This window comes from Equus przewalskii, chromosome X (genome assembly GCF_037783145.1).
Source record: "Equus przewalskii isolate Varuska chromosome X, EquPr2, whole genome shotgun sequence".
Taxonomy (NCBI): domain Eukaryota; kingdom Metazoa; phylum Chordata; class Mammalia; order Perissodactyla; family Equidae; genus Equus; species Equus przewalskii.
In genome coordinates this window covers 45,347,926-45,370,737 of record NC_091863.1, presented here as the reverse complement: position 1 = coordinate 45,370,737, position 22,812 = coordinate 45,347,926, and positions in this window count along the sequence as shown.

The following is a 22,812-nucleotide window of genomic DNA, read 5'->3' as shown; positions in this document are numbered from 1 at the left end:
ACCCCATAAGGCTATCAGCTGACTTCTCAGCAGAAACCTTACAGGATAGAAAGGAGTGGCATGATATATTTAAAGTGCTGAAAGGAAAAACCTACAGAAAAGAATATTCTACCCGGCAAAGTTATCATTCAGAATGGAAGGAGAGATAAAGAGGTTTCCAGAAAGGAAAAAGGAGTTTATCACCAACAAACCAGCCTTACAAGAAATGCTAAAAGGACTTAAGTGGGGAAAAAAAGAACACAAATAGGAATAAGAAACATAGCAAAAAATAAAATAAATTCGCTGGTAAGGGTAAATGTACAGTAATAGTAGTAGATCAACCACATATGAAGCTAACATGAAGACCAAAAGGCAAAGGTACTAAAATTATCTAGTTCCATTATAAGAGCATAGTGGATACATATGCATAAAAAAGAGGTTAAATATGATATCAAGAACATAAATTGTGAGAGGAAGGCAGTGAAAGAGTAGAACTTTTAGCAAGAGGTCAAACTTGAGAGACTATCACCTTCATGTAGGTTTATCCTTTCCTTTGTCCTTTTTTTGTCCATTATACATTTTGGTTTCTGGTTACCATGAAGCTTTAATAATGCATCTTACTTTTATGGTTGCCTGTTTTAAGCTGATACCAACTTAAATTCCATTGAATAAAAAAGATCTCCCTATTTATTGCCACATCCCACAGTCTATGTAGATGTCCCAGTTGACATCTTCATATATTGTGTACCCATTAACATATATTGTAGCTATCATTAATTTTACACTTTTTTCTCTTAACCTATATTCTAGAGTTCAGAGTGATTTACACACCATCATTTCAATATTAGAGTCTTTTGAACTTGACTATATATTCACCTTTACAAGTAAATTTTATACTTTCACACGTTTTCATGTTTTCACATTACTAATTGAGGTCCTTTAGTTTCAGCTCGAAGAACTCACTTTAGCATTTCTTATAAGACAGATCTAGTGGTGATACATTTCCTCAGCTTTTGTTTGCCTGGAAAAGTCTTCCTTTATCTGGAAAAGGCATTCTTCATTTCTGTTACAGTTGTTTTCTCTCTAGCATTTATTTTTGGCTCTGCCTTAGGATTTCTCTCTGCTTACATTGCCCATGTGTTCCTGCATGTTGTCTATTTTATCCATTAGAGGCCTTAGCACATTAATCATAGTTAAGTTCCTGGTCTGATAATTCTAACCTCTCTGCCATGTCTTGTTCTGATGCTTACTTTGTCTCTTCAAATTTTTTTTTTTTTACTTTTAGTATGCCTTGTAATTTTTTCTTATCCAAATATTATGTATTGGGTAAAAGAAATAGCTGTAAGTAAGTCTTAACTAATGTGGTGGTAAAGTGTCATGCAAGAATTCTATAGTCCTATGATTATGTTCCAGTCTCTTCGTGAGACTATTCCTGTGGAATGTGAACTTCACAAGTATTTTTCACTTTTCCCCCCTTATGTGGGTCAAGAGGGATAGAATAGGCTGGAATTGGACATTTCCCTTCTCCTACATGGCAAGCTAGAGTGAGCTGGAGTTGGATATTTTCCTTCTCCCACATGGAAGTCTGGAGTGGGCTGAAATGAATATTTCCTATCTCCCATGTGGAAGGTTAGAGTCAGTTTGAGTAGCATACTTCCATATCCTAGTCAATAACTTTTTCACCATCTCAAACTGAAACTCTCTATCCATTAAATAATCCCCATTCTTCTCTCTCCCAACTCCTGTTAACCACTCTTTTACATTCTTTGTCTACAAATTTGAATAATTTTGGTAACTTACATAAGAGAAATCATGCAATACTTGTCATTTTGTGACTGCCATATTTCAGTTAGCATAATGTCTCAAGGGTCATTCATGTTTCATAATTCTTTAAGGCTGAATAATATTCCATTTTAAATTTATACCTTTTATTTAACTATTTATCTATTGAAATGAATTGGGTTATTTATAACTTTTGGCTATTGTGAATAATGCTGCTGTGAACATAAATGTACAAACACCTGTTCAAGTCCCTGCTTTCAATAGTTTCAGGTATATTCTCAGAAGTGGAATTATAGGATCATGTGGTAATTCTATGTTTAATTTTTTGATATACCGTCCTTCTGTTTTCCAAAGTGGCTGAATCATTTACATTCCCACCAGCAATGTTCAAGGGTTCCAATTTCAGCATATCATCATCAACAGTTATTTTATGGGTTTTTAAAAATAACATCTAACCTAATTGGTGTAAAGCTGCATCTCATTGTGGTTTTCATTTGCATTTCTCTAATAAATATTGATGTTGAGCATCTTTTCATGTATATATCTTCCTTGGCGAAATATCTATTCAAAATTTTGCCATTTTTCCAGCTTTACTCATGTAAAATTGACAAACAAAAACATATGTTTGTATGTATACAACTTGATTTTTCCAACTTTATTGAGTTATAATTGGCATATAATTACAACTTGATGTTTTGATATACATATACATCGTAAACCCAAGACAAAACTCAAGCTAATTAACATATCCATCACCTCATAACCTCACATAATTATCATTTTCTTTTCTTTTGCATATGTGTATTGAGAAAACTTAAGATCTACTCTCAACAAACTTCAAGTAACAATACAATACTGTTAACTATAGTCATTTCTGTAAATTAGGTCTCCAGAACTTGTTCATTTCCATGGCTGAAACTTTGCACATCTTGACCAACACCTATTTACTCCTCCACCCAGTTCCTGATAACCACAATTCTACGAGTTTGACTATTTTAGATTCCACATATAGGTATGATAAAGCGGTATTTGTCTTCCTGATTCTAGCTTATTTCACTTAGCAAATGTCCATTGGATTTATCTATGTTGTTGGAAATAACAGGATTTCCTTCCTTATTAGGGATGAATAGTATTCCTTTATTATTGTTTACTATAAATATAATAATATATATCACATTATCACAATATATAACATATATCACATTATTCATCTGATGATGCACATTTAGGTTGCTAACATTTCTTGGCTATTGTGAATTATGCTGCAATGAACATGGGAGTACAGATATCTCTTTAAGAAACTGGTTCCATTTCCTTTGGATACATACCCAGAAGAAGGATTGCTCAGTCAAACAGTAGTTCTAGTTTAAATTTTTTGAGAACTGCCATACTGTTTTTTCATACTGGCACACAAATTTGCATTCAGATCAACAGTGTACAAGAATTCCCTTTTCTTCACAGCCTTTTCAACACTGGCAGTCATCTGTATTTTTGATAATAGACATTCTAACTGGTGTGAGGTGATATCTCACTATGGTTTGGATTTGAATTTCTCTGATCCTTAATAGTGTTGAGTAGCTTTTCATGTATCTGTTGGCTATTTTCATATCCTCTTTTCAGAAATTTCTATCCAAGTCCTTTACCTATTTTATTTATTTATTTTATTGTGGTAACATTGGTTTATGACATTATATAAATTTCAGATGTACCTCATTATATTTTGATTTCAGTGTAAACTACATCATGTTCACTACCCAAAGACGAATTACCATTCATCACCATACAGTTATTCCGTCACCTCTTTCACCCTCCTCCTTACCCCCTTCCTCTCTGGTAGCCACAAATCTAATCTCTGTGTCTATGTGTTTGTTTGCTGTTGTTATTTTTATCTTCTACTTAAGAGTGAGATTATATGGAATTTGACTTCCTCTGACTTATTTCTAGTAACATAATACATTTAAGTTCCACCCATGTTGTTGTAAATGGCAAGATTTCATATTTTTTATAGCTGAGTAGTATTCCATTTTGTATCTATACAAAATTTTCTTCATTCATCTCTTGATGGGCACTTACGTTGTTTCCAAGTCTTGGCTATTGTGAATAATGATGCAATGAACAAAGGAGTGCATATATCTTTACATATTTGTATTTTCATGTTGTTTGAATAAATAACCAGAAGCCAAATACCTCGAATATATGGTAGTTCTATTCCTAACTTTTTGAGGAATCTCTATACTGTTTTCCATTGTGGCTCCACCAGTTTACATTCCTACCAGCAGCATACGAGAGTTCCCTTTTCTCAAAATCTTCTCCAACACTTGCTATTTTTTGTCTTGTTAATTATAGCCATTCTTAGGGGCATGAGGTGCTATCTCACTTAAGAAGAAACAGTTTTGGAAGCTTTAGCCACAGAAATCAGGCAAGAAAAAGAAATAAAAGGGATTCAAGTTGGAAAGGAAGAAGTATCACTGTCATTATTTTCAGATGACATAATTTTATATATATAAAACCCTAAAGAAACAACAAAAAACATATTAGAAATAATAAACAAATACAGTAAAGTGACAGGATACAAAAGCAACATATAAAAATCAGTTAGGTTTCTATACACTAACAACAAAGAAGTGGAACAATATTCCATGCTCTTGGATTGGAAGAATTAACATAGTTAAACTGTCTATGCTTCCTAAAGCAATCTACAGATTCAGTGCAATCTTTATGAAAGTTCCAATTACATTTGTCACAGAAATAGGACAACAAATCCTAAAATGTATATGAAACAACAGAAGACCCTGAATAGCCAACGGAATCCTAAGAAAAAAGAACAAAACTAGAGGTATCATACTCCCTGATTTCAAAAGATACTACAAAGTTAAAGTAATCAAAATAGCATGGTATTGGTGCAAAAGCAGACATACAGATCAATGGAAGAAACTGAGGGTGCAGAAATAAATCCACACATCTATGGACAGCTAATTTTCAACAAGTGAGCCATGAACATATAATGGAGACAGGGAAATCTCCTCAATAAATGATGTTTGGAAAACTGAACAACCACATGCAAAAGAATGAAATTACATCATTATCTTACACCATACACAAAAATTAACTCAAAATGGATTAAAGACTTGAATGTAAGACCTGAAACCATAAAGCTGTTCGGAGAAAATATAGGCTGTATACTCTTTGACATCAGCCTTAGCAGTGTCTTTTTGAATACTATGTCTACTCTGGCAAGGGAAACAAAAGGAAAAGTTAATAAATAGGATTACATTAGACTAAAATGTTTCTGTAAGGCAAAGGAAACCATGAACAAAAGGAAAAGACAACCTGTCAACTGGGAGAAAATATTTGCAAATCATGTATCTGACAAGGGGTTAATTTCCAAAATATACAAAGACTGCACACAACTCAACAACAAAAATGGGACAACCAGACGGAAAAATGGGCAGAGGATCTGAACAGACATTTTTCCAAAGAAGATATACAGATAACTAACAGGCACGTGAAAAGATGTTCAGCATTGCTAATTATTGGGGAAATGTAAATCACAACTACAATTAGATAACACCTCAGGCCCATTTTAAAATTGGTTTAGTTGTTGTTGTTTTGCTGTTGAGTTGCATGAGTTTCTTTATTTTGGATATTAACCTTTCATCAGATGTATGGTTTGCAAATATTTTCTCCCATTCTGAAGGTTGCTTTTTCACACTGTTGATTGTTTCCTTTGCTATGCAGAAGCATTTTAGTTTAATGTATTCTCATTTGTCTAATTTTGGTTTTGCTGTCTGTGCTTTTGATGTCATTTTGAAGAAATAATTGTCTAGACCAATGTCAAAATTTTTTTCATAAGTTTCTCCATGAGTTTTTATGCTTTCAGGCCTTTTGTTTAAGGCCTTACTCCATTTTGAATTGATAGTTGTATATGGTGTGGTATAAGGGTCCAATTTCATTCTTCTGCATGTGGATATACAATTTTCCCAACTCCATTTATTGAAGAGATTATCCTATACCCATTGTTTGGTATTGCACCTTTGTAAAAACTCAGTTGGCAGTGGATGAGTGTGTTTATGCCTGGGCTGTCTATTATAGTTCATTGTTCTATACATCTATTTTTATGCCAGACTACTGTGTGTTAATTACTGTAGCTTTGAAATAAGAAAGGTTAATTTATCCAGTTTTTTTTCCCTTTGCTCAAGGCTGCTTTGGCTCTTCAGGGTTTTTTTTGTGGTTTCATATGAATTTTTGGATTTTTTTTCCATTTCTGTAAAGAAAGTAATTCAGATTTTGATAGAAATTGCATTGAATCTGTAGGTCACTTTGGGTAGTATGGACATTTTAACAATATTAGTTCTTCTGTTCTATGAACACAGGATGTCTAGTTGTCTGTGTCTCCTTTAATTTCTTTCATCAATATTTTTTCATTTTCAGCATACATATCTTTCATCTCTTTAGGTAAGTTTATTCTTAAGTATTTTATTGTTTTTCTCCTATTGTGAATGGGATTCTTTTCCTAATTTCCTTTTTGGACAGTTTGTACAAAAATAGAACATATTTATGTATGTTTAGTTTTATCCTGCATTTTAATGAATTCCTTTATTAGTTCTTACAGTTTTTTTGTGGAGTCTTTAGAATTTTGTACATATATGATTAAGTTATCTGCAAATAGATATAATTTTGCTTCTTCCTTTATGATTTAGATGCCTTTTATTTCTTTTTCTTGTCTAATTACTCTTGTTATGAATTACATGTTGAATAGAGGTGATGAAGGTGATTATCCTTGCCTTATTCCTGATCTTACAAGAAAGAGTTTAAGGTTTTCACCACTGAGTATAATGTTAGCTATGGGCTCTTTATGCATGGCCTTTGTTGAGAATTATTATCATTAAAGTGTATTGACTTCGATAAAATGCATTTCTACAGCTATTGAGATGATCATGTGATTTTAATAGTTATTTCTCTTACTGTGGCATACTGCATTGATTCATTTTTGTATGTTGAACCATCCTTGAATCTCAAAGACAAATCTCACTTGATCATGATGTATGATCCTTTCAATGTGCTGCTGAATTCAATTTAACAGTATTGTATTGTGAATTTTTCATCAATATTCAGAAAGGATATTGGTTTGTAGACTTCTTTTCTTGTAGTGTCCTTGTCTGGCTTTGGTATCAGAGTCATGTTAGACTAATAGAATGAGTGAAGATTCGTTCCTTCCCCTTCAATTTTTTGGGAAGAATTTGAGAAAGATTAACATTAATTATTTTATATATATTTGATACAATTCACCAGTAAATCTATCGGCTCCAGAGCTTTTCATTGCTGGGAGACTTTTGATGATTGAATCTCTTTGTAGCTATAGGTCTGTTCAGATTTTCTATTTCCTCATGATTCATTTTTGGTAAGTTGTGTGTTTTTAGAAATTTCTCTATTTCATCTACGTTATACAATTCATTGCCAAACAATTGTTTATACTAATCTCTTGTCTCTTTTTTATTTCTGCAAAATTGGTAGCAACTTTGCAACTTTTACTTCTCATTTTACGAATTTGAGTTCTCTATTTATTAAAAATCACAATGAAGATTGTCAATTTTTTGATACTTTTGAAGAACTACTTTCTTTTTTGAGGAAGACTAGCCCTGAGCTAACTACTGCCAGTCCCCGTCTTTTTGCTGAAGAAGACTGGCCCTGAGCTAACATCTGTGCCCATCTTCCTCTACTTTATATGTGGCAAGCCTACCACAGCATGGTGTGCCAAGCAGTGCCATGTCCGCACCTGGGATCCGAACCGGCAAACCCCAGGCCGCTGAGAAGCGGAATGCGCGAACTCAACTGCTGTGCCACTGGGCCGGCCCCTGAAGAACTACTTTTGATTTCATTAATTTTATCTACATTTTATTCTTTGTCTCCAAAAATTTATCTGCAGTCTAATATTTAATATGTACTGCCTTCTGAAAGCTTTTTATTTAGTTTATACTTCTTTTTCTTGTTCCTTATGTTGTAAATATAGGCTGTAGACCCGAGATCTTTCTTATTTTTTAATGTAAGCATCTACAGCTACACATTTATGTTTTCAAACTGCTTTCACTGCATCCCATAAGTTCTGGTATTTTGTGTCTTCATTTTCATTTGTCTCAAGGTATTTTCGAATTTCTCCTCTGATCTCTTCTTAGTTCCATTGGTTTTGAAGCATGTGCTGCTTAATTTTCACATATTTATGCATTTTCCAGTTTTGCTTATGTTATAGAGTTCTTTTTAAATATTTATTTATTTGTTTTATTGCAGTAACATTGCATTATAACATTATATAGCTTTCAGATGTACAATGTAATATATTTTGAATTCTGTGTAGATTACATCATGTTCACCACCCAAAAACTAATTATAGTCCATCCTCTCACATGTGAACCTGATCATCCCTTTCACCCTCCGCCCTTCCCCTATGTTAACTATCAATCCAATCTCCATTGCTATGTGTTTGTTTGCCATTGTTTCTATCTTCTACTTATGAGTGAGATCATATGGTATTTGACTCTCTCCCTCTGACTTATTTCACTCAGCATAATACCCTCAAGGTCCATGCATGTTGTCACAAATGGCCAGATTTCATCAATTCTTATGGCTGTGTAGCATTCCACTGTGTATATATACTACATCTTTATCCATTGGTCCATTCATGGACACCCAGGTTGCTTCCGAGTCTTGGCTATTGTGAATAATGCAGCAAGGAATGTAGGGTTGCATTTATCTTTATGCATTTCTCTTTTCAAGTTCTTTGGATAAAAACCCAGCAGTGGAATAGCTGGATCATATGGTAGATCTATTCTTAATTTCCTGAAGATGTGCCATACTGCTTTCCATAGTAGCCGGACCAGTCTGCACTCCTGCCAGCAGTGTACGAGGGTTCCTTCCTCTAAACATCCTCTCCAACACTTGTTGTTTCAAGTCTTGGTAATTATAGCCATTCTGACCAGAGTGAGGTGATATCTCATTGTAGTTTTGATTTGCATTTCCCTGATAGCTAATGATGTTGAGCATCTTTTCATATGCCTGTTGGCAATCCGTCTATCTTCTTTGGAGAAATCTCTGTTCAGATCTTTTGCCCATTTTTTAATTGGATTGTAGGTTTTTTTGTCATTGAGATGTATGAGTTCTTTGTATATTTTGGATATTAACCCCTTATTTGATATATGGTTTGCAAATATCTTTTCCCAATTGTTAGTTTGTCTTTTCGTTTTGTTGATGGTTTCTTTTGCTGTGCAGAAGCTTTTTAGTTTGATGTAGTCCAATTTGTTCATTTTTTCTTTTGTTTCTCTTGCCCAGTCAGACATGGTACTTGAAAATATGCTAATAAGACCGATGTCAAAGAGCATACTGCCTATGTTTCCTTGTAGAAGTTTCATGGTTTCAGGTTTTACATTGAAATCTTTAAACCATTTTGAGTTTATTTTTGTGCATGGTGTAAGATAATGGTCTACTTTCATTCTTTTGCCTGTGGCTGTCCAGTTTTCTGAACACCATTTATTTAAAAGACTCTCCTTTCTCCATTGTATGCTCTTGGCTCCCTTGTCAAATATTAGCTATCCATAAACGTGTGAGTTTATTTCTGGGCTCTCCCTTCTGTTCCATTGATCTGTGTGTCTGGTTTTGTGCCAGTACCATGCGGTTTTGCTTACTATGGCTGTGTAGTATATTCTGAAATCAGGGAGTGGGGTCCCTCCACCTTTGTTCTTTTTCTCAGAAATCCTTTGGCTATTCAGGGTCCTTTGTTGTTCCATACAAATTTTAGGATTCTTTCTTCTATTTCTGTGAAAAGTGTTGTTGGAACTTTGATAGGGATTGCATTGAATCTATAGATTGCTTTAGGAAGTATGGACATTTTAACTATGTTAATTCTTCCAATCCAAGAGCATAGAATATCTTTCCATTTCTTTGTGTGTTTGATTTCTTTCAACAATGTTTTATAATTTTCAGTGTAGAGGTCTTTCAGCTATTTGGTGAAGTTTATTCCTAGGTATTTTATTCTTTTTGTTGCAATTGTAAATTGGATTGTATTCTTAATTTCTCTTTCTGCTACTTTGTTGTTAGTGTACAGAAGCACAACTTAATTTTGTGTGTTGATTTTTTATCCTGAGACTTAACTGTATTCATTTATTATTTCTAAAAGTTTTTTAGTGGATTCTTTAGGGTTTTCTAGATATAAAATCATGTCATTTGCAAAGAGTGACAATTTCACTTCTTCTTTTCCAATGTAGATCCCTTTTATTTCTTTAACTTGCCTGATTGTTCTGTCTAGGACTTCCAATACTATGTTAAATAAGAGTGGTGAAAGTGGGAATTCATGTCTGGCTCCTGTCCTTAGAGGGACACCTTTCAGTTTTTCTCTATGGAGAATGACACTTGCTGTAGCTTTGTCATATATGGACTTTATTATGTTGAGGTATTTTCCTTCTACATCCATTTTATTTAGAGTTTTTATCATAAATGGATGCTGTATCTTGTCACATGGTTTCTCTGCATGTATTGAGATCATCATGTGATTTTTATTCTTCATTCTGTTAATGTGGTGTATCACGTTGATAGATTTGCAGATGGTGAACCATCCCTGTATCCCTGGAATGAAACCTACTTGATCAGGATGTATGATATTTTTAATGTATTGTTATATTCGATTTGCTAATATTTTCTTGAGGATTTTTGCATCAATGCTCATCAATGATATTGGCCTGTACTTTTCTTTCTTTCTTTCTTTCTATTTTGAGAACGATTAGCCCTGAGCTAACATCTGCTGCCAATCCTCATCTTTTTGCTGAGGAAGACTAGCCCTAAGCTAGCATCCATGCCTATCTCCCTCTACTTTATGTGGGGTGGCTGCCACAGCATGGCTTGACAAGCCGTGTGTAGGTTCACATCCGGGATTCGAACCGGCAAACTCGGGGCTGCCAAAGCAGAACGTGTGAACTGAAACACTGTGCCACCAGCTGGCCCTATGTAATTTAGTTTTTTGTGGTGTCTTTGTTTGGTTTTGGCACCAGGATAATGTTGGCTTCGTAGAAGAAATTAGGATGCCTCCCCTCCTCTTCAATTTTTGGAAGAGTTTGAGAAGGATAGGTATTAAGTCTTCTTTGAATGTTTGGTAGAATTCACCAGGGAAGCCATCTGGTCTTGAACTTTTATTTTTGGGGAAGCTTTAGATTGCTGTTTCAGTCTCCTTACTGGTGATTTGTCTATTCAAATTCTCTATTTCTTCTTGGTCCATTATTGGAAGGTTGTATGTTAGTAAGAATTTATCCATTTCTTCTAGATCATCCAATTTGTTAGTGTATAGCTTGTCATAGTATTTTCTTATAGTCTTTTGTATTTCTGAGGTGTCCATTGTAATTTCTCCTCTTTCATTTCTGACTTTATTTATTTGAGTTTTCTCTCTTTTTTCTTGGTGAGTCTAGCTAAGGGATTGTTGATTTTGCTTATCTTTTCAAAGAACCAGCTCTTGGTTTCATTAATTTTTTCTATTGTTTTTTGGTCTCTATTTCATTTATTTCTGCTCTGATTTTTTTTAAGAGCAATGCTTTCTTTTCTTTTTTTTTCCTTAAGTTTGGCACCTGAGCTAACAACTGTTGCCAATCTTCTTTTTTTTTTTTTCTGCTTTATCTTCCCAAACCCCCTGTACATAGTTATATATCTTAGTTGCAGGTCCTTCTAGTTGTGGGATGTGGGATGCCGCCTCAACATGGCCTGACGAGCAGTGCCATGTCCGCACCCAGGATCTGAACCCTGGGCTGCCACAGTGGAGTGTGAGAACTTAACCACTCAGCCACAGAGCCAGCCCCTCTGCTCTGATTTTTATTCTTTCCTTCCTTCTGCTGATTTTGGGCTTTGTTTGTTCTTCTTTTTCCAGTATCTTTAGATGCACTGTTAGATTTTTTATTTGGTATTTTTCTTTGATGTGGTAGGCCTCAATTGCTATAAACTTCCCTCTTAGAACCGCTTTTGCTGTATCGCACAGATTTTGGCATGTCACATTTTCATTTTCATTTGTCTCCAGGAACTTTTTGATTTCTTCATTGACCAATCATTGTTCAGCAGCATTTTGTTTTATCTCCACATTTTTGTGGCTTTTCTGGTTTTCTTCCCTTAGTTGATTTCTAGTTTCATATCTTTGTTGTCAGAAAAGATGCATGGTCTTATTTCAATCTCCTTAAATTTATTGAGACTTGTTTTGTGTCCTAATATGTGATCAATCCTTGAGAATGGTCCATGTGAATTTGAAAAGAATATGTATTCTGTGGTTTTTGGATGGAATGCTCCATATATATCCACTAAGTCCACTTGGTCAAATATGTCGTTTAAGGCCAGTGTTTCCTTATTGATCTTCTGTTTGGATGATCCATCCATTGGTGTAAATTGAGTGTTAAAGTCCCCTACTATTATTCTGTTACTATTTCTCCTTTTATGTCTGTTAATGACTGCTTTATATATTTAGGTGCTCCTATGTTGGGTGCATAGATATTTACAAGTGTTATGTCCTCTAATTGGATTGTTTCCTTTCCCATTATGTAGTGCCCTTCTTTGTCTCTTGTTACAGTTTTTGTTTTACAGTCTATTTTGTCTGATATAAGTTTTGCTACCCCACTTTTTTTCTTTCCCATTTGCATGGAATATCTTTTTCCATCATTTCACCTTCAGTTTGTGAGGGTCTTGAGGTCTGAAGTGTGTCTCTTGCATGCAGCATATACATGGGTCTTCTTTTTAATGTACTTTGCCACTCTATGCCTTTTGATTGAACCATTTAGTGCAGTGATTTTTAAAGTAGCCATTGATACATATGTATTTATTGCCATTTTGTTAGTTTTTTTCTGGGTGTTTTAGAAATTCTTTGTTCCTTTCTTTTTCCCTTGCTCTCTTCTCTTGTGGTTTGATGGTTTTATTTAGTAATATGTTTGATTTCTTTTTTCTTATGTATTTCCTTACTTATTATAGGTTTCTGATATGTGATTACCATAAGGATCCTATATAATATTCTATGTATATAACAGTCTATATTGAGTTGATAGCCTCTTTAGCTTGATCTCTTTCTAAAAGCTGTACTTTTTCACTCCACTCCTCCCACATTTTATGTTTTTGAAATCATATCTAATTTCTTGTTTTGTGTGTGTCTATCCATTACCCCCTTATCATTGAAATAGGAAATTTTAGTACTTTTGTTTTTACCTTCATGTTATCTTCACAGGTGACTGATCTACTACATTTCCTATACTTTTACCTTTACCAGTGATTTTAGCCTGTTTGAATAATTTTTTATCCCTATTTGTAGTCATCACTTTCCCACTTAAATAAACCCCTTCAGCATTTCTTGTAGAACTAATTTCTTGGTGGTAAACTCCTTTAATTCCTGCTTGTTAAGGAAGCTCTTTATCTCTCCTTCCATTCTGAATGTTAACCTTAATGGATAGAGTATTATTGGTTGTAGGTGTTTTCCTTTCAGCACTTTAAATATGTCATGTCCCTCTCTCGCCTGTAGGGTTTTGGCTGAGTAGTCAGCTGATAGCCTTATGGGATTTCCTTGTATGTCACTTATTGCCTTTCTCTTGCTGCCTTTACCATTCTCTCTTCATCCTTAATTTTTCTCATTTTAATTATAATATGTCTTGGTGTGAGCCTCTTTGGACTTACCTTGTTTGAAGATCTACGTGCTTCCTGTACTTGGATGTCTTTTTCCTTTCTTTGATTAAGAAAATTTTCAGCTTTTATTTCTTCAAATAAATTTTCTGCCTCTTTGTCTCTCTCTTCTCCTTCTGGGACACCTATAATACGAATGTTAGTGTGCTTGATATTGTCCCAGAGTTCCCTTAGACTGCCTAATACTTTTCTCTCTTTTCTGTTCGGCTTGGGTGATTTCCTCTAGTCTTTCATCTAGCTCACTGATCAGTTCTTCTGTATCCTCAACTCTGCTATTGAGTCCCTGTTGTGAATTTTTCATTTCCAGTATTGTATACTTCATTTCTGATTGGCTCTTTTATATATTTTCCAGTTCTTTATTAATGAGCTCACTGTGTTCATCCAGTCTTCTCTCAATATCAGTGAGCATCCTTATGAGTTTCTGTTTGAACTCTTTGTCGGTTAGTTCAGTTCACATTTCTTTTTCATTTAGTCCTATTTCTGGGCTTTTGTCCTGTTCCCTTGCTTGGAATGTATTCTTTTGTCTCCGCATTATGCCTCTTCCTCTGTGCTTATTTCTATGTATTAGGTGAGTCGGCTATGTCTCCTCATCTTGGAGAAGTGGGTTTATATAAGAGATGTCTTTTGAGGTGCAGCAATGTGCTTCCCTGTTGTCACAGTCCAAAAGATCCAGGAGTGACCCTTTTGTGGGCTACTTGTGTCCTTGTGGCAGGGTTGCTCCCACTGCAGGCACCCAGGGTGCCTTAGTCAGGACTGTCCCTTGTTGTGAGGGTTCTTTTTATCCAGTTTTCAGTTTTCTATACAGGGTAATTTTTCCAAAAATAGTTGTAACATGGTTGTGTTCATGGCAGGAGATGAGTTCAGATTCTGCTTACACTGCTATCTTGACGAGATGTGTTCTAGATTTCTAATTTCATTCCATTGTGATCAAAAGAGATACTTTTACGATTTTAGTCTTTTTAAGTTTATTAAGACTAGTTTAGTGGTCTGACATGTGGTCCATCCTGTAGAATATTCCATGTGCAATTGAGAAAAATGTGTATTCTGCTGTTGTACACTGAAATGTTTTGAATATGTATGTTAGCTCCAATTTGTGTACAATGTTCCTGAAGGCCGTATTGTCTTATTGATTTTTATGTCTCCTTGTTCTATTATTGAATATGAGAATTGAAATCTCCAACTTTTACTGTTGAGCTGTTTCTTCCTTTAATTCTGTTAATCCTTGCTTTATATATTTCGAAGCTCTGATGTTTGCTGCATATACATTTATAATAATATAAAAGTTGACCCTTCTATCCATATATAATGTACTTCTTTAGCTCTTGTAACAGGTTTTGACTTAAAGTCTCTTTCATATTATATTGGTATAGCCACCCCTGCTCTCTCTTGGTTAATATGTGCATGGGATATGTTTTACTTTTCTTTCACTCACCCTATTTGTGTCCCTAGGTCTCAAGTGAGTCTCCTGTAGACAGCATAGAGTTGGATCATATTTTGTCTTGTTTTTTGCTCCATGTTTCCAAGATATCATTTTTATGGGGATAGTTTAACTCATGTGCATTTAAAGGAATGACTGGTAGAGAAGGATTTACTTTTGCTGTTTTGTTACTTGTTTTCTATATGTCCTATAGCTTTTTTGATTTTCATTACCTCCATTACACACTTCCTTTCTGTTCAGTTGTTTTTTTAGAGTGGCATGTATTAATTTCTTCTCTCTTGTTTTTGTGTATATTCTATAGATACTTTCTTTGTTGTTATCATGAGGATTATATATAATATTTAAAATGTAAATAATCTACTTTAAAGGGGAGATATCACCAAGTTGATGACATAGGAGGTTCCTGAATTTCCCTCTTCCCATAGATATACTGAATATACAGCTACACACAGATCAGTTCCCTCTGAGAGAAATCCAGAAACTAGTGGAGTGACTCCTATACATCAAATGACCAAGAAAATACCCACAATTAAATGGATAGGAAAGGCTGAGACAGAGTCTCACCATGAAGCCCACCCCCAGCGTAGTGATTTACATTTGGCCAGGAATCCATAACTCCCACAAAGCATTTTGACCACATATCTAGCATTCCAACTTTTAAAGCTACCACTTGAGCAATGGGCTCCCAGGTCACATAGCTCTGAGAGCCAATGGAGCTTGCATTCACAAGTCAAACAGGGCTATAGCAACAAATTCAAAAGTTATTAAATTGACTCATAAACACTTACTGTGGTCATACCCCTAGGCTCAGCACAAAGTGAGAAATGATGTCCATCTTCTAGTTATTCCCTGGAAGAAGTTTGAGGGCATACAGTTCCAGCTGCTGCCTGAGGGCCCAGCTCTAAATTATCCCACATTTACCTGATGATTGAGATTCTCCCCAGACCCCATAAAAGCCAATGGACTCTTTTTCTGCCTTCTCCTTATAACTCACTCCAACAATAAAATCAAGTCACCAGCTTTGCACTACAAGGAGCTTATCCAAAAATATACTGCCCTAACATTTACAGAGGCCACATGAGGGACAGGCCTCCAAACCACCTAGACCTGAGAGCTAACAGGGTTTGTATTCACATGTCCCAGAAGATTATAGAAAATAAAGAAACAGCTGGTAAGCAGGCATGTGAAAACTTACCATGGCTATCCCTCAGGGCTCAGGGCAGAAGTATCAAAGGAAACTGTCTATCTTCTGGTTTTTCCCTGGAAGGAGTAAAATAGTATACTTTCCTAGCTTCTCCATGGGTTTCTAGCTCCAAATTATCCCACATCTAGGAACTGACTGGATTCTTCCCCAGAACCCAAAGGAGCTAGTGGGCACTAACTCCCTTTTCTCCCTCTGGTTCACTCCAACAATAAAACCAACTTGCCAGCTTGACACTTCTAGTGTCACAACTTTTATACATGCTGCCCAAGGGATCAACCCCTAAATAACCTAGCTCTGATGACCAACAAGGCTTCCATTAATGAGTCTCACAAGACTATAGCAAAGAAGCAGTTTTTAAACAGGAATGTGAAATTTCCCCATAGCTATATATCCAGGCTCAGTGCAAAAGAAACAGGTAGAAATTATCATCTCCAAGTTTCTTCCTGAAAGGAGTTTGACTGCATACTTTCCCTGCTGCTGCCTGAGGGCCTGGCTTATAATCAGCCTGCATGTGGGAATTGACTGGGATCCACGTTGGAGCCTGACAGAACTAATAAGCATGTCCCCTGCTATCTCCCCCCCTGGCTCATTTCAACAGTAAAACCAAGTCTCCAACTTCTCTCTGGAAGGAGGACTGGTTCAAAATCATGTAGCTCTGTGAGGTTATGGGACTTGCCATTCACGAGACCCCCAGGATCATACAAAACAAAGACATGATTCTATTTCTATGCATAATCACTTCAAGTGACTATTTTCTCTGAGCATAAAGTGAGTAGGCAAAAAACAACTAGTTACTGATTTCTGCATGATAGGGGATAGACTGCATATGTATCACCCTGATTTTCCCAGTTGCTTGCTTAAGCTCAGGCTTCCAATTGGCATGTATTGGGGAGCTGAAGGGGGAGGCAATTATTAGTCCTCTGGTAGCTTGAACAGAAATATGAGCTTTTCTCATGCTTTTGGGACATTGATAAGTCTTGGCACATCCTCAACTATTGGGACCCACTAAGAAAAAATATGATGGCTTGGACAGTCACAAAGGTTTGAGAGACATCCAGGAGCTTGATCCAGGCTGATTGATGAGGATCATCTCCTACATGATGCCAGCCTGTCAAGACTAGAAGTGCTGGTGGTTTTACTGTGCAGAAACACAGAGAGTTGAGGAAATTGAAGAAACAAGGGAATGTGTTACAAACAAAAGAAAAAAGGTAAATCTCCAGATTCAACCTGAGTGAGATATAAATAAATGATTTACTCAACAAGAAGTTTGAAACAATGGTCATAAAGATGCTCACCAAAGTCATGAGGGCAACGCATGAGCAAAATGAGATTTTTCTTTTAAAAAGATAGAAAATATTAAAAGTACCAAAAGAAAGCAGACTGTTGAAGAATATAACAAATTAACTTAAAATTTCAATACAGGAGTTCAACAGCAAACTATATCTATCAGATAAAAGAATTAGTGAACATGAAAAAAGGGTAGTAGACATCATTTAGAGGAGCAAAAAGAGACAAAAATGAAGAAGAGTAAGGATAACTTCATGGATTTATGGAGAACCATTATGTGGACCAATATACATGTTATAGGTTTCTGAAAAGAAGAAGGACAGGGAGGGGGAGAAAGATTATTTGAAAAATCAATGCTGGAAACATCCCTAACGTGGGGAAAGGAACAGATATCCAGATTTGGGATGTCCAAAAAATATCAAATAAGAGGACTCCAAAGAGACCCACACACAGATATATTATAATTAAATAGTCAAAATTAAAGACGAGGAGATAATCCATAAATCAGCAACACAAAAGAAGCTTGTTACATGCAAGGTAATGTCCGTAAGATTATCACAAGGTTTTTCAGCAGAAACACTACAGACCAGAAGAGAGTGGGATGTTATATTCAAAGTCATAAAAGAAAAAATTTGACATCAAAGATTACTCTACTCATCAAAGTTGTCCTTGAGAATTGCAGGAAAGATAGAGTTCCTTAGAAAAACAAAGGATAAAGGAGTTTATCACCATTATACTAAACTTGCAAGAAATGTTAATGAGACTTCCTCAAGCTGAAACAAAGAGACATTAATTATTAATACAAAAACATATGGAAGTATGAATCTCACTGGAAACGGTACAGATATATATATATAGTTAATGTCAGAATATGCTAATATTGTAATGGTAGTGGGTAAATCATTTATAACACCAGCATAAAAGTTAAAAGACAAAAGGATTAGAAATAACTCTAAATACAATAATTTGTTAACAGATGCACAATATTAAAAGATGTAAATTGTGACAAAAATTTAAAATATGGATAACCCTGTGAAAAAATGTACAGCTATTGTATGCATTCAAAATTAAGTTATTAGCTTAAAATAAATGGATTTAATGTTTTATATAAGACTTGTGGTAACTGTAAAACAAAAACTTCAAGAAGAGACACAAAAGAAAGGATCAAAGAACACCTCTAGAAAAAGTCATCAAATCACAGAGGAAGAGAGCAGGAGAGAAGAAAAGGAACCAGAAAACAACTAATAAAATGACAACAGTAAGTTCTTACCTATCAATAATTAATTTAAATGTAAATGGACTAAATTTTCCAGTGAAAATACATAAAGTGACTAAATGGATGAAAAAGTAACACACAACTCTATGCTGCCTACAAAAGACTCACCTATGGTTTTGTTGGTTTTTGTTGCTTGAGGAAGATTAGCCCTGAGCTATCATCTGTGCCAATCTTCATCTACGTCATATGTGGGTCACTGCCACAGTGAGGCTGATGAGTAGTGTAGGTCCATGCCTTGGATCTGAACAACCTGTAAACCCAGGCCACTGAAGTGGAGCATGTAAAACTTAACCACTATGTCACAGGTCCAACCCCTTACTTCAGATTTAAGGATATACATAGACTGAACGTGAGGGTTGAAAAAGATATTCCAGGCAAGGGGAAATGAAAAGAAAACAGGGAGGGTTATACACACAACAGACAAAATATACTTTAGGTCAAAAGCTGTAAAAAGAGACAAAGATGGTCATTATATAATGATAAAGCGGTCAATTTATTAACAGAATATAATAATTGTAAATATTTATGCACTCAACATTGGAGCACTTGCTATATAAAGCAAATTTTGAACATATCTGACAATACAACAATAGTAGGGGACTTCAATGACCAACCTTCGGCAATAGGCAGAACATCTATCCATAATATTAATAAGGAAATATTAGACTTCAACTACACATTAGTCCAAATGGACTTATCAGACATATAAACAGTATTCCATCCATAAGAAGCAGAATACACATTCTCCTCAAAGACATATGGAACATTCCCCAGATTAGATCATATGCTAAGCCACAAAACAACTCTTAACAAATTTAAGAAATTGAAATCATATCAAGCATCTTTTCCAACCACAAATATATGAAACTAGAAATCATTACAAGAGGAAAATGGGAAAATTTACAAATATGTGCAGATTAAATAACATGCTCCTGAACAACCAATGCATCAATGAAAAAATATAAAGAAATGAAAATATATCTTGAAACAAGTGAAAATGGAAATACAACATATGAAAACTTGTGAGATGTGGCAAAAGCAGTTCTATGAGGAAAATTCATAGCAACACATGCTTACATTAAGAAAACAGAAAGACCTCAAATAAACAACTTTAGTTCCTTACAGAAATAAAAAAAGAAGAACAAGGTAATCTCAAAGTCAGTAGAAGGAAGGAAATAATAGATGAGAGTGGAAATAGATGAAACAGAAAGTAGAAGAATAATTTTAAAAATCAATGAAATTAAGATCTTTCTTAAAAAGATAAACAAAATTTACAACCTTTAGCAAGACTAAGAAAAAAATAGAGAAGACTGAAATATATAAAATCAGAAAATAAATAGGAGACATTATACCTGATATCAAGGAAATATTAATGACTATAAAAACCACTATGGTCAATTATAGGCCAACAAGATAGATAAGATGAAATGAATAAACTCCTAGAAACATGCAATCTACCAAATCCAAATCATGATGAAATAGAACATTTGCACATTCTAATTTCTAGTAAAAATATTGAATCAGTAATCAAAACTTCCCAACAAAGAAAAGCCCAGCACCAGATGGCTTAACTGACGAATTCTATCAGACAGCTTGTAAAGAATTAATATTAATCCTTTTCAAACACTTCTGAAAGATGGACAAGGAAGAACGACTTCCAAACTCATTTTACAAGGCCAGCATTACCCTGATACTAAAGCCAGACAAGGACATTACAAGAAAAGAAAATTACAGACCAATACATCTGACGAATATAGAAGTAAAAATTCTCCACAAAATATTAGCAAACTAAATTCAACAGCACCTTAAAGGATCATAAATTTTGACAAAGATGGATGGCATTGCTGGGCAGCAAGGATGGCCAACATCCACAAATAAATGTGATATGCCACTTTAACAAATGAAGGATAAAAATTATATATAAAGCAACTATTAACAAATCTAAATAAAGATATAAATAATAACACAATAATAGTAGGGGACCTCAACACTCCATTCACATCAATGGATAGATCATTCGGACAGAAAATCAACAAGGAAACAGTGGAATTAAATGAAAAGCTAGACGAGATGGACTTAATAGACATACATAGAAAACCCCATCTAAAGACAGCAGTATACACATTCTTTTCAAGTGTGCATAGAACATTCTCAAGGGTAGATCATACGTTGGGGAGCAAGGCAAGCCTCAATAAATTTAAGAATATTGAAATAATAACAGCATCTTTTCTGATCACAATTCTATCAAGCTAGAAATTAATTACAAGAAAAAAGCTGAGAAAGGGACAAAGAAGTGGAGACTAAACAACAAGTTATTGAGCAACCAATGGATCATTGAAGAAATTAAAGGACAAATCAAAAAATATCTGGAGACAAATGAAAATGAAAACATACCATACCAACTCATATGGGATGCAGCAAAAGCCGTATTAAGAGGAGAATTCATCATAATACAGGCTCACTGTAAAAAACAAGAAAAATCCCAAATAAGCAATCTAAAACTACACCTAACTGAATTAGAAAAAGAAGAACAAACAAAGCACAAAGTTAGCAGAAGGAGAGAAATAATAAAAATCATAGAATAAATAAATGCTATTGAAACAAAAATGGCAGGGGAAGGAACCAGTGAAACAAAGAGGTGGTTCTTTGAGAAGATAAATAAAATAGACAAACTCCTAGACAGACTTACAAAGAAAAAAGAAAGAAAGCTCAGATAAATAAAATTTGAAATGAAATAGAAGAAATAACAACGGATATCACAGAAATGCAACGAATTATAAGTGAATAATACAAAAAACTATATGCCAACAAAATGGACCATCTAGAGGAAATGGATAAATTCTTTGACTCTTACAACCTCCCAAAGCTGAATCAAGGAGAAATAGAGAATCTGAATAGACCAATGACAAGTAAAGAGATTGAAACAGTAATCAAAAGCATGTCAAAGAATAAAAGCCCAGGACCAGACGACTTCCCTTGGGAATTCTACCAAACTTTCAGAGAGGATTTAATACCTATCCGCCTCAAGCTATTCCAAAATATTTGTGAAGATGGAACACTTCCCAACACATTCTCTGAGGCCAATATCACTGTGATACCAAAACCTGACAAGGACAACACAGAAAAGGAAAACTACAAGCCAATATCGCTGACAAACATAGATGCAAAAATCCTCAACAAAATATTGGCAACCTGAATAAAGCAATATGTCAAAATGATTATACATCATGATCAAGTGGGATTTATACCAGGGACACAGGGATGGTTCATCATCCACAAATTAATCAATATGATACACCACATTAACAAAATGAGGAAAAAACACCACATGATCATCTCAATAGATGAAGAGAAAGCATTTGAAAAGATTCAACAGCCATTTATGATAAAAAATTCTTCACAAAATGGGGATAGAAGGAACTTACGTCAACATAATAAGGGCCATATATGAAAAACCCACAGCCAACATCGTAATCAATGGGGAAAAACTGAACTCCATCCCTCTGAGAACAGGAAAAAGACAAGGGTGCCCAATATCACCACTCTTATTGAACATAGTACTGGAGGTTTTGGCCAGAGCAATTAGGCAAGAGAAAGGAATAAAAGGAATTCAAATGGGGAGTGCAGAAGTGAAACTCTTGCTCTTTGCAGATGACATGATCTTATATAAAGAATACCTTAAAGAATCCATTGGAAAACTATTAGAAATAATTAACAATGATAATAAAGTTGTGGGGTACAGAATCAACTTACAAAAATCAGTTGCATTTCTGTATTCTAATAATGAGTTTACAGAAAGAGAACTCAAGAATACAATTCCATTTACAATCGCAAAAAAAGAATATCTAGGAATAAATTTAACCAAGGAGGTGAAGGTCTTGTACAATGAAAGCTATAAGACATTATTGAAAGAAATAGATAATGACATAAAGAGATGGAATGAGATTACATGCACATGGATTGGAAGAATAAATGTAGTTAAAATGTCCATACTACCCAAAGCAATCTACAGATTCAATGCAATCCCAATCAGAATCCCCATGACATTCTTCACGGAAATAAAACAAAGAATCCTAAAATTCATCTAGGCAACCAAAGATCCTGAATTGCTGAAGCAATCCTGAGAAAAAAGAACAAAGCTGAAGGCGCCACAATCCCTCACTTCAA